The 13,705-nt window shown below is 33.7% G+C and overlaps 1 protein-coding gene across 3 annotated transcripts in view; it reads left to right on the forward strand.

Moving 5' to 3' along the window:
- The window catches only part of CAMKMT (calmodulin-lysine N-methyltransferase), a 391,924-nt gene that overhangs the window by 101,724 nt on the left and 276,495 nt on the right, over window positions 1–13,705 (forward strand). The gene's annotated exons all lie outside the window — the stretch shown is intronic.

The raw sequence follows: 13,705 nt of genomic DNA on the forward strand, positions 1-13,705 counted from the left end.
GTAATAAACCTTCTGACTCTCTGACCGCCTGAATGTCTGCAGCCTTTCTTGCTGAGTTCATTCCACAACAGTTCCATTCACTGTTTTCTTTACTTTTTGAAATGTTAGGATACTTTGTTTCCTCTATCACTCCTATAACTTGCTTTCTTTTGTAAAAGATTGGTAATCTGTCTGAGAAAACATCCTTATCCTTCATCTGACCAAACATACTTTCAAAATTTGACCTAAAACAAACAAAAATAGTACAGGATAATACAAAATTAAGTGCTAAATTGATTATCATCAAATGTAAAAGCATCCAAACAAAGGCTGATTATGTCAGGAATGGGAGAAATCAATGATGGCTAGAGGCTGGGAGCGACATGTCATTGTGTAAAGAGGAGACTGATGGAAACATGACTAATCCCAAAGCAAGAGACACCTGCATGATGATAAACAGACTAAAGAAAGAGTTGAAGGTAACAGAATATTCATTATTATGTGTAGCTTTTAGACAAGAATTCATGTTGCTGAACTATGAATAAGCACTTAATATGCACACATTTCTTCTCTTTTGAGTAGTATTTCTCCCTTACACATAAATATCTAACCATGCAAAAATTATCAAGAGGATGGTAAGCATGGCACGTAACTAGTGTTATAGTTATGGGCTAGGGTTCGGGATGGTGTGGGTCATCGGCAAGGGGGCATGATGAAGCATGTGAAGCCTTAATTGACATTAAATAGCTTGTTCCTGAGCACATCTTGTTCTTTGCCTGCTGGTGGAAAAAGCCTGAGATAGCTTTTTAGGGTTCTTAATCTAATGGGAGACAATGTTTATCTGAAGAGAGAAGGTTTTAGCAATATGATTCATCAATAAGTTGGTCTTCATGTTTGATTTGTGAATATTTGGGTAAAGTAAAATGTCTCTGTTGAAAGGTTGCAGAATCTCTGAAGTCAACAGATATTTACTGAATGTCATTTATGTGTCAGGTTCAGTGGTGTTGATTATTCATTCTCAGAGACTCCTGGATTTGGTTTTTCCCTTATATTCTCATTCACTTCATCAACCTAAGTTCAGACCCAGTGGTCTCCTCCCACCTCTGCCTTCCACCACTCTGTGTACCTTGTCGTGCTGCTGCAGGGCTATGGTGTCAAATGATCATCTTGGTCCAGCATTGAGGCCTTTCATCAACCACAGTCTTTCTATCTAATGTCTATCTTCTGTCATTCCTCATTATAACCACTAGATATGGCCTCATCTGTATCTTTACTTTCATTGTCATACATATGCATATTCGTGATGCCCACATCTGGACTTTTGCTTATTCCTTTTCCACTTCAGTATTTATGAAGGCAGTGTATACTTGATTACTCATGTTCTTTACTTAAAGTAACTCATATTCCTGACAAGTTTATGTGAACAAAATTTGGTACATTGAATCATTCAAGACAAGAGTAAATAATCAATTTTAATTTAAAGTTTTATTTTTATTTAGTGGCTGTGTGACACATCTCTTTATTACTTTGTTGTAGAAACATGAAATGTCAGAATTGGAAAAAAACTTAGAGCTTAGAGTACAACCCCTTTAATTTTCAGATGAGGAAACAGATTTGTAGTTAAGAGATCTGACTCAGGGCATTTGATTAATAAGTAGGGAGAATAGAATTAAAACCCATGTTTTATGACTGATCATGGAATGTGCTTTTCACTAGAGTAATTGATTCTTTTTATTCTCCTCTTTTATGTTATTTTATAATATCCCTCTGTGGCAGTGCTGTACTTTCTATCACAACGCTCCCCCCAAATATCCATAAGATCTGTGCCTGTAGGAGTTTTGGATAAACTTGGAAGAGATTTAATTACCATATAGATGTGTATGAATATATAAGTCATAATGGGATAGGTTATGCTGCAATAGCAAACAGCCCACCCCTTAACTTTAGTGGCTTACAACACCCAAGTTTCTTTCATACTGTGTGTTTATCTTAGGTTTATTGTGGTTATGTTCCATATTGTCTTCAAATGGGGAACCCAGGATGATGAAGCAACTTCTAGAACAGTTGTAATACATAGAAAAGGGACACCGTGAACTATGTACTATGTCTCTAATGATTTTTATTTTCACATCTTAGTGGCCAGAGCAATTTCATGGTCAAGCCAATTGTCAGTAGGGCAGGAAAGTATATCTTTCTCCAGGTAGGGGCAGCAAATAGTTTTGGAAAAAAAAAAAAAAAATCTGTGACCTTGGATACAGAGTGTTGAGTAACTCATATCTTTCAGTTGTGGCACACTATCATCATTGGTCCCTGCATGGCGACTTTACTTTTTTATTCATTTATTTGTTTTAATATGTTCTTATAAAAATGTGTACTGTTGTTTGGGGTATGCATTTTAAATTTATGTAGGTGTTATTGTGGTAGAGATTGTATTCTGTTTCTTGATTTTTTTTCACTCAACATTTTGTAAGATTTATACACGTTGTTGCGTATTCATCCAGTTTGTTGCATCTGGTAAATATATAGTATTTCATGATACACATCCACCTCACTTTACCTATCCATTTCTCTAGATTGCCTTCAGTTCTCTACCACAAAAAAATGATGCTGTGTGAGAATTTCTTTGGGCTATACACCCAGGTGTAAGATTGCTAGGTCATGAAGCATCATGCATATATTTAATTTAACTATTTAAGTATTGCTCTGTGAATATTTTTTACCAATTTTTCAGAACTGTTAATTCTTGGTGTTATTAGAGTTTAGCAATTATGTATTATAACTTGTAAATCAGTGTTACTAACTCTGTAAATCAATTAAGCCCACCCAACCAAGAACACACATGTAACTAATGTGACATGTAGTTTACATCTGCAAACAGATTTTTCACTAATGGTTATCTGTAAGCATATGTTATGAACTGTTGTTCTCAGGCATTATTTTGTATTGCTGTAAAACTCAACTGGTGAATAGATTAACAAAATGTGATATATTTACTGAATGGAATGTTTTCAGCAGTAAAAAGGAATGAATTACTGATACATGCTACAATCTGGATGAACCTTAAAAACATTATGCTAAGTATAAAAAGCCTATAACAAAAGACCACATATTTTATGATACAATTTATATGAACTGTCCAGAACAGGCAAATCTGTAGAGACAGAAAGAGATTGTTGCCTCAGGCAGGGTACTAGGGAGGAATAGGAGGCATGGGGTTTCTTTTTGGGGTGATGAAAATGCTCAAAAATTGATTGTGACAGTGGTTACACAACTCTAAATATACTTGTACAAAAAGCCATTGAGTTGTACGTTTTAGATGGGTGAACTTTATGGCATGTAAATTATATTTTAACAAAGCTGTTAAAAACAAAATGAAACACAACCTCAATCAGATCATTTTACAAGAAGTTGGAAATGAATTAAAGCCTGACCCCTTAGTTTAGGGGGAAGATTTTCTCCCCCTGTGGGAACCTGAAGGGGAAAAAATCAGGACAGTTTTACTCCCAATCTCTATCTTCAAGTTATTTGAAAGTAAACCCATGCATGTTATTTCAGCTAACAATTCTTTGCTGATACACTCCCAGCCCCGATCTTTTGTTTGTTTACAGTCTTCAGGATATTTTTATTTGTATAACCCACCATCAGTTTCCTTCCCAAATATCTACTTTCTGCTGTATGCTCGGTTTTTATATTTCAATGATTAGAAACCTTGGAGATCTTTTTCTCATTTCTAGATCCAACCTTTTATCATGTCATGTCATATTATTTTTCAAATATGCTTCCTTTTATTCAAAGAATTTACTCTGCCCAAAAGGAAAAAATAATTTCTTTCTTCAACACTGTAGAAACAATAGGATTGGCAGATTTGTGCCAATTAATAATTGCTTAAAAACAGCACGGAAACTTCTTCTTTCAACAGAATTAACAAGTATCTGACATAAAATAACACTTTTGTGAGTAAAAGGGATTCTGATATTTTATGTTTCTTAATAAATGTTAGGATGAGGTTACTACTAGTAATCTTTTTCCTGTGGAGAACTGGAAAATTCAGTTCTGATTTGTACTTTGTTTTGTATATGTCCTTTCATGGTAACTGTAACATTTGTTTGTCAAATATGTTAAACTATGATAGTTTTAAGTAAAGTTTCAAAATCAAGAATAACTAAGGGGTGCTCAAATGACTTGAATGCTTCAGCTTGAGATGGGTCAGCTGTAGGGGGGGTGAAGTTGTGAAGAAAAAGCCATCACACACACTTCATCAACACTGTGGAATGAGAGACCAGTGCCTTTACTGAGCAGTGGATTTCCAGTGAGCATATAAACTAATTGGGGGATGAACATGCCCCAGGAGCAATGATTTTAAGGTCATAGCAGGCTCAGTGAATAATGCTGACTTACACTGCATCTCGATGATAGCTGATCTTACCAATGAGCAGTTTAGAGGCATTCAAGCCTGAGCTCTCTTCCATGTGCCTTGAATGGCATGTCAGCGGTCACTGTTTTTGACATCCTTTATATTTGTCCAGTCAGCTCTAAATCTTTAGGTTGGGCTTCAGAGTACTCAGGAAAGAAAAAGAAAAGCAATTATTTTCAGTCATTGAGTTTTGAAGATTTTAGCGTTAATTATGCCAAACATTGTTGGTTCATCAGCAAATAAAAATGTTAAAAGGGGTATGAAACATTCCAAACTTGCTTAAACATAGTTTATGGTTATTAAGAATGTCTTGTATACACTAACATATTTTTAGGTACACTTTCATCTGTGCATTTTCATGTGTAGTTTCAAAACCAAATATTCGAATTAAAGCTAATTTTAATTATGTTAAAATTAAATGTTTAAGTAAATGTTGAAAAGCTTATTCACATTTAATTAACATACACTTCCTTATCATTTGGAAAAAAGGGGAATAAAAAGTGCAATTCATTAGTTCTGTGTGGCACCCAGAATAATTTTGTGTGTGAAAAATATCTCAGTGAAACAAAATCACAGTGTTATAGTTCTAGTAATACTCTTAAAAAAATTATTTAAATAATGGTGGGCTTTGAGATTTGGTGATTTTCTTTCACTTAAATCTTTTATTTATCAAAGATTATTTGAGCATTAAAAATGTGTTTTGCCTATTGTTTTCCAACTCCCTATGCTCTCTGACCTGTTGAAGTTTTGCAGGAAGTGCCCAATCGGAGGATTTGAGGAAGCAGTACTAAACGTTCTTTGCAAATGTTCATCTGAGAAAGTAAAGACGATAAGTTGGTATTCTTGTTTGTGACTCAAAATTTAAAACTTATTTCCCATATAAACAAAATAAGTGAAAAGCAGAGAGGATGTAAGCTCTCTAAATCTGCCAGAATCTTATGTATCTTAATTACAAAATATTTTTATTGCAGCAAGATACACATTTAGTTCCTAGAGAGAGGACCATAGTGGGTATTCTTTTGTTGAGGTAGAGATTTGAAATAGAATAGTTGTTTTTCATAATGTAAGCACCATTGTTGTATATACAGTGTTGAATTAGAATAGTTTTAGTTTCAGGTATGTTAGAAAAATCATTACCCTAGTTCTTATCTTGTAACTCAAAAACAAACTAAAAGGGCCTTTATTTCTTGGAGATCCATTTTCTTTCCAAGTGGCTGATGAAAAATATGTTCTATTCTTATTGTCATAACATAACTTGCCTTTCAAATTAAGGTATAATAATCCATCAGACTCTAATATAGAATTAGTTTATATTTAGTTGTCTCTATGAGGGTACTTCAGAAGGTTTGTGGAAAAATAAAATTAAAAGATAATATGAATTTTTCCACTAACTTTTTGAAGTACCCTGTATTAAGACAAAGCAATCAATATCAAAGTTTTCAAAAATGGAGATGATGATTTATGAGAATCTGTGTGCAATCAAAAGCAAAACTCAAAACTGATTCTTAATTGTAAATCTGTACACTGTGTCCCATTCATATTTTGGTTGGTAGTTTAAAAAGTTTATTTAGGCATTTAAAAAACTGAATCAGAGCAATTACATCAAAAGTAATTTTTTTTAGCCAGAATCATTTTCCATTTTGTTAAAGGGGCCGACATGTAATGGAGTTTTTGGAGAGTTTTAGGAATAAAATATGGATGTGGATGAAGACCTGAGTTAATTTACATAGAATAAATTTTCTTTTCAATTATTTCTAGTATATCTGAGAGGGTGAAAAGCACAGATAAATAATGATTGTTAAGCTTCTATCTAGGCACAGGGCTGATTTTCTCAGATTTTAGAGATTTTTTGTCTTTAAAGTAAATAAATACAATAGCTGCATCTTTGAGGTGCTTTTCTTATTGTTTTCATTCAACTGTCTGCCAGATGTGTGCCTGATATATTGTTGATTGATAGAAACAATGTTGAAGTATAATGCATGCCCACCTGCCCACCCACTCTTTTTTCAAAAACATAATTTAAACAAACAAAAATCCACATTACTATTGTTCCTGCCCTGAAATCTTTCTTGGTAAACTTGGTTTACAGAGTTTTAATCTTGCTGAGATACTGAAGTTTATTTTACCTTTACCAGCATTGGAGTCTATGAGTTTGTAAGTCATTTTACCTTTGATATTCCATGGTAGGAATCTAAAGATGATTTTTTTTAAGTACAATTTATTTTTAACCTGAATATTATAATCTCTTCTTAATGAATCTACTAGTAGCCTCCATTTATTAATGAAAATAAAAACTAATTAAAAAAATCACTAATCTGGTTCTTGCATACATTAACCTCGTTCTTGTATTCATTAGATGTATTTACTGGTCTTCTGTGAGCAGTTTAGTTACCATCTTTTTGATATCCTGTGGCTGTCATTGCATGCCTTTTAGGTTCTGATGTCATGCTGGGGAAGAATGGTTCAGCTGCAGGTTTTATGTGCCTTTTTACAGTTGTTCACAATATTCCATGCTAAATTATATGGTGAATTATTATGCATTAGCTAGTTATAAAGATGTCTAATTGATTCACTGTGCTAAAATATCAAAGGCTATATGTTGCAGGGGTAATGCTTTCAGTTCACAACCTATCATGTATTCATGGAGATGACAATGCTTTCTCACATCTTGGCAGTATTAATTTGGTTTGCCTTGTGTTGTAATTCAATCATCTATTTTTAAAAATAAATATGACTAAGGAGAAAAGCCACACACAAATCCATAAACATATGGGATGCATATTTACTTATATTTACATATGTATTCAATGAGTTTTTTGTTTTACTTGCTATTAATGCTTGCACTAGTGAGTCATAAATGGAAAATATCTATTAGCTTTAAGGTAAAATAAAATAGGTTTTGATTTAGTTCAAGTGAACCATCTCATTTAAAATTAGCCCAGGGGTCTTGTAAAGAATGCAAGTAATCTAAACATAATAATGCACATTGCCCAATTGCTTCTGTGTATGATATAGGTTCAGTGCTGTAGTGCTTTGACAGCCCATTATGGAATATAATGAACAGCTATTTTTAAACAGAAGAAATTCAAGTTGACAGCTTGGCAATGAAATTCAGCTAGTGGGATAATTTTTGTCATCTTTAGTGTAGAGAATGGATTCAGTTTGGTTTAAGGAAATTTGTATCATGTAGTGTATAGGGCAAACATTTTTATTAAAAGATAATTTTGTTGTCCATTTTGGGGGGCAGATGTCACTGTTAGAATATGGAATCAGCTTCTAATGCATATTTTAATGAATTACTGGAATGTCATCTCTAAAACCTGGGTTTAAAATTAGATTTCTCATTTTTCTTTCCTGCCGTGGGTAACATAGTCTACCTAATAAAATGACTATAAGAGTATCTATAAAAGGTGTTTTTCAGTACTGCTTTTTAGTCTTTCAGAGTTTAAAAGAAATAGCTTTTTAAAAATAATACAGTCTTTGGAAATGGACATAAAGCTTGAGGCAGTGTTGTCTTAATGGAAGTAACAATTAGAATAGCATGGAGTGAGAGAAGGAAAATATCTGCCTGACTATATTTTAGAGAAATTCTTTTACCAGGGATAAGGAGATGGCAACATCTGATTTTGACAACTCTTGGAAAAATAAGTTGGAGAATCTTGTTCTATAATTCTTAAATAAAATAGACGTATGTTTTTACCTAATACCATAAAAATAACAGGAGAAGGCAAGTGAATTATTTCATTTTTTTCTGTTTACAGCAGAAATTGTTTGAGGATTTTGATTGCTATTTTTTCTTCTAAACCCCGCTACTAATTACTGTGGTTTTTAAGTTAGAGACTTTAGGTTCAACATTCAGGATTGTGTTAAATGTCATTTGAAAAATGCAGTAATACATTACTCAGTGAAATTTGTGTGAATTAAGTATGTAAGCTGAGTAAACTAAGTTGCTGAGTAACCTGAGTATTACCTAATTTCCAATCATGTTTATTACCCAACCAATAAAAGTAACTAAGTCTATAACAGTGGTGAAAACTTAAAAATTGTTAGTCATCCTCTTTTAAATGCATTGCCAGAAACCTCCACTCATGGATCTTTATCACTCTTCCATGCTCCCAGGGCACCTCCTCTGGGTGCAACTTGAATGACAGCTGTGCCTTAAAGTAGGATAATGTATGCCTTAAATTAGGATAATAAAACAAATCATCATTAATAATCAATATACTTTTGTATTTCTAATCTTTCACTCTATTTTGTCTCTTGGAAGACATAATGGGCCCAAACAGAATGTAACAATGAATCTGTGCACAAGTCAAGCATTTTTGGAGAAGCTGTCATGTTAGATCACTACTGTACTCTTTAGAATTGCATTATATCAGTGAATCAAAATAATTTCTTGACATGAAAGAGTTGATGCACCTCTATAAACATTTTATTTAAATCTAGAGAGGATATTGTTCATTTAACAGGATCTAGCTTATTTCCAGCAACAGTGCCATCAGTTTGTGGCCTGAACTTTGAGCTCTTGATTTTGTTGTGAAGTGACCCTCTTGAAATCTTGGTTTACTTATGGATAGAGGACCTTGTATGAGGCAGAAGGACATTATCACATTAGCCCAGCTTCTCTCTGGCATCAGGTCATGCTCGGCCAAGTATGTGAAGGGTATTTTCACTTTCTTGATCTCAGAATAATTTGAGAAGGAAACTTGGCACCCACATATTGGATTAATATAATAATTAGTTGCATTTGGTGATATTATTCATGGTGAGAAAACTGTTGGCAAAGTGAAAGCAGGACTGATGATACCAAAATGAAGCCTAGAGATATATTTTTTAGAAGGAGCTTAGCTCTGAAGATGGGCAAGATGAAGGAATTCACCAGTGATTCTAGTGGGTGCTTTCTGTCTAATGTAACTTCATTTTTCTTTCTACTCACTCTTTGAACTATACATTCAGGTCTGAGCAGTGCAGGAAAAGGAGAAAAAATTGTGTTGCCATTATACACTGTGGAGGGCTTGAGGAAAATGTGATATGGCAGTGGTTTGCAAGATATTGAGTAGGTTTCCAACCCAATTATCATCTGTCACAGCTGGAAGAACTTAATGAGATATGGTCCAATGAAACACACCTGTTGAAAAGTTCTTAAAGTAAACTAGTGCTTGACAATCAATATTGTACGGTGCTTAAGACACATTCTAGCTGGAGCCTGACTGCCTTGTCTTAAGCCCCATCACTTACTAGCTGTGTAACTTTGACTGAGTTATTTAACCACTTTGTGCCAGTTTCCTTTTTCATAAAATGACAAAAATCACACCTAACTCCCAAGATTAGTATAAGGATCAAGTGAGTTAAGCATTTAAAATTCTTAGAGCAATGTTTGGCATGTAGAAAGAGCTTAATATGTGTAATCTATTATTATTGTTTCAAAATTCATTTTATACTTACACTTACATTTTTATAATTTTCAGAATTTATTATAGCTGGAATGTTCTGTGTTGAAGAACTGGGTCCTTTAATTGAAGGTTAAAGTTATCAGAAATCCTAACTTTGAGAAAAGAAAGTCAAAGTGAGAATTTAGTTCAATTTGATTCATATTTATCAATCATAAATATTAAGTAGCATGGGATGGGGATTTATAAAATATTGAAATCCTGGTTTCTGTCCTACTAGTAAATCCCTTGAGAGTAGGGGATGTGCTGTATTCTACATATCTTTGTAGCCTAAATGATGTCTTATGTAACTGAAATATTTATTCAATGAAGGTCAGATCAGCATGAATCCTGATATATTTCTAGTACGTATTAGACACTTGATAAGTGCAACTTAAGTGAAAGGATATTTACTTATGTATATGTGTGTGTGAAAAGTGTTCACTGTTTTCAGTAGTGATGGAGGACTTAAATTATAATAGGAGAGTTTTAGGTTAGATATAGTTAGGAGCATCCTCACTGTAGGGTTGGAAAACATTCTAGTCCATTCTAGTCTTTTCCTAAAAGAAATAACAGAATCTATGTAATTATAAAGGATAGATCATCAGTTTATAATAAACTGTCTTTACTTGCTATAGAAGAATATTTAGATCTTTCTTACCTCTTTTGACCCTCTTACCCTCTAATTCTCAAATTATTACATAAATATGTTTATTATTGTGAGAGAAGAAACAAGAAGATCTTAGAATGAAGTGATTTAGCAACAGCCAAGTTTACCTTTTCTACATGTCATCCCTCTCTCTTTTGGGGAAAAGTGACTAGGGGAAAATGAAAGATATCATAACCTATAATTCTCCTCCCTTTTTTTTGCTTAAGTGATAAATATACTCTGGGAGATGGGATGCATAAGAAAAAATATTTTTGCCCAGGCAGCCTACCTGTCCTTTCTTCGTGATCTTGATTAAAATCACAACAGAAATCCTCATGCTAAATGTTTTTCTTTTCCTCTTTTTCTGGGAGATCAGTAATCAGTTATCCCAGTTTCCTATTTTAAGATCCCTTTTTCTCCAGCCCAAGTATGTTTTGTGCAAAGCTAGTGTCTGGGATACTAACTGTAACTCATTCAAACAAGCTTCTCTATTGTACCATTAGAATAAATTCTACTTAAAATGCTTAGTGCAGTACAATATTCATAAGACAGTTATTGCTTTAGGTTGCAGCTGCAGTGACACTGATCAGCGTTCATCATAAAGACAGTTGAATATGATTATATGTGTTGGTATGTATGTATGTTTTGAGTAGGTATTACACTCATATGATTTAAAGTTTAAAGTGTCCAAAGGAATATAAGCTATGAAAAGTCTCCTTCCCATCCCTGTCCTTCATCAACTCAGTTTCCCTCCCTGGAGGTGGCCACAATGACCAGTTTCTTTTGTATTCTTCCAGAGTCATTTTCTGCTTCCAAACAAAAACATATGTGGTTGTATGTACTTTTGTATACTTAAAAAATAGAGATGACTTTCCTTTTATAAACATCACTTTCTGGAAGGCTAAGGGATGATCATAAGCTCCTTCTGAAAGTACAAACTTGCCATTAAGTCATATTTCTTAAAAGTGCCTAGTGTGTAAGAGTCTTTGAAAATAGAAAAAAGTAAGGAGAGAGACCAAAAATGGATTAGAAAGCCTCAGTAACTGTTTTCCTCTTTTGAAAATTTGCTTCTCAAGAAAGAAATTCCAGATGTTATGAAGTTGAGATAGCTGCTTACTCCATGGCTTGCTGAAGGATAACATGGTCTCCCTGGAAACTAACAGTTAATGCTGAGATTCACTTGGAAGTATGGAGCAGCCTGCACAATGGCGTAAAGAGAATGCCCCATTTTGGAGTCAGATTAATTGGTTTTGGAGACCAGCATGTGGACTTTGTAGCTTCATGAGCCTCAGCCTGAGTCACTTCCTGAAACTGTACATTAGGAGTAATCAAACCAAACCTTGTGGTATATTTCAGAGGATTAAATGAGATCATATAAGTGAATAGTGTCTGACACGAAGTAGGTGTACTCTGTAAATGTCAGCTTCTTTATTCATCGATCCTCCATTACAGTTAAGATGAGAAGGTCTACTTTCAGGGGTTGTGATGTTCAGCCTTACTTCTCAGAACTGAAAACAACATTAAGAAGTTTTTATATCATCATTCATATTGTAAGGATGCAAGTGTCAGAATCTTTTTTTAACCTAACAACCAGCTTTCGTGTAGTGCTTTAACAGTTTGCCAAAGTTAACTTTCCATTCTCTCCGTAATCTCTGTCTGAGGGAGGTAAAAGAAATGGATGAAAGGCGATTACAGATGAATACTTCTATAGCAATATTTGATAGGTTAAATTATTTAAAAGTGTTTCTATTCTTCTTTCCAGCTGGAGAGTAGAGGTTTCTAAAGGCTGTAGTGAAGGACATAAATTGGAAAAGACTCTCATTGGTTTTTTTTAAAAAATTATTTTTAATTGACACATACTAACTGTGCATTTTTATAGGGTATAATGTAATTTTTCAATACATGTACACAATGTATAATAGTCAAAACAGGGTAATTGGCATATCCATCACCTCAGATATTTATCATTTTTAAGTGGTGAGAACATTTCACCTATTTTGAAGTATACAATACATTATTGTTAACTGTAGTCACCCCACTGCGTATTGGAACATCAGAACTTATTCCTCCAATCTGCCTGTAACTGTGTACCCACTGACTCAGGTTGGGTTTTAACCTCCAAGTATAAAAATAAGACAAATAGTAAGGCAAAAAAAAAAAAAAAGACAAATAGTAAGGCAAAAATATTACATCCTGAATTTTAAGTGACAGATAAGTTGAAAATTCACCACCAACTTTTTGAGTTTCAGTAATACTTACTGTGGGATCTGGGCTAGTTGTTACACCTTTGTAGTCCTTACATTCCTTCTAAGAGAGAGGGAGAAAAAAAAAAAGATTTAGGAATAGTAGCCTTTTCAAATTCCCTCAGAATTGTAGCTGTAAGTACTATGTAAATGCATAAAAAATAGTTTTGAAGACTAGCTTTAGAATTTCAATAGTTATTGTATATTCAAAACAGCTACAGAAGCACTTTATTTTCATTTTAAAGATTTATAATTAAAGTGATTTTTATGTATACCTCAAATGCCTGATTATATACAAACCCATTACAGGGTTTATGCACACATTAAATCTCTTCTTATTATGGGGTTTTGTGCACATTAAATGCCTGGTTGTTACAGATTGTTGTTTTTCTTGTTACTGTTAAATGTAACATTTCCTTAGGTGATGAAATGTATTATTATTGGGTACATTTATTTTAGTGTGAGTTCTGTATTTTAAAGAGAAAGGTATTTAAACAGCAAAGATGTAGCTGTTATGAAATTTATTTTTATAAATAGCTTTCAGCAGAAATCAGAGCAGTGCTTTAAAATTACACTTAAAAAAATCATTTAATCATCAGACTAGATGTTGGCTAATATGGTAGTAAGTGACTTTTTTTCCTGCAATAGGTTAGTCTTGATATACTCACTTAAGACTACTAGTATGTTTTATGGCAGCAAGCCTTGATAGCAAAGTGCTGAAAGTTCAGGGGGCATTTGTCTCCTTTCTCACAAATTCATTTAAGTTCCAGTCTTGCTGGAGCTTTAAATGGGGCAGACTACCATACAAATGACTTGAGATAAAATGAAAATAATGGACTGAGCTGGGTGCTGGGGATGGTAGTTATGCTGAACGCACATCAATAAGCTTCGAGTGTGATTCTATGCTAATGCAAGCCTGATGGATCAGCTTTCTTTTTTAGCCTGCAGGACCATTAAGCTCTGGAAGCTGGGTCAAATTGATAGAGTCGAC

The sequence above is a fragment of the Cynocephalus volans genome, chromosome 14, assembly GCF_027409185.1.
Source record: "Cynocephalus volans isolate mCynVol1 chromosome 14, mCynVol1.pri, whole genome shotgun sequence".
NCBI lineage: Eukaryota > Metazoa > Chordata > Mammalia > Dermoptera > Cynocephalidae > Cynocephalus > Cynocephalus volans.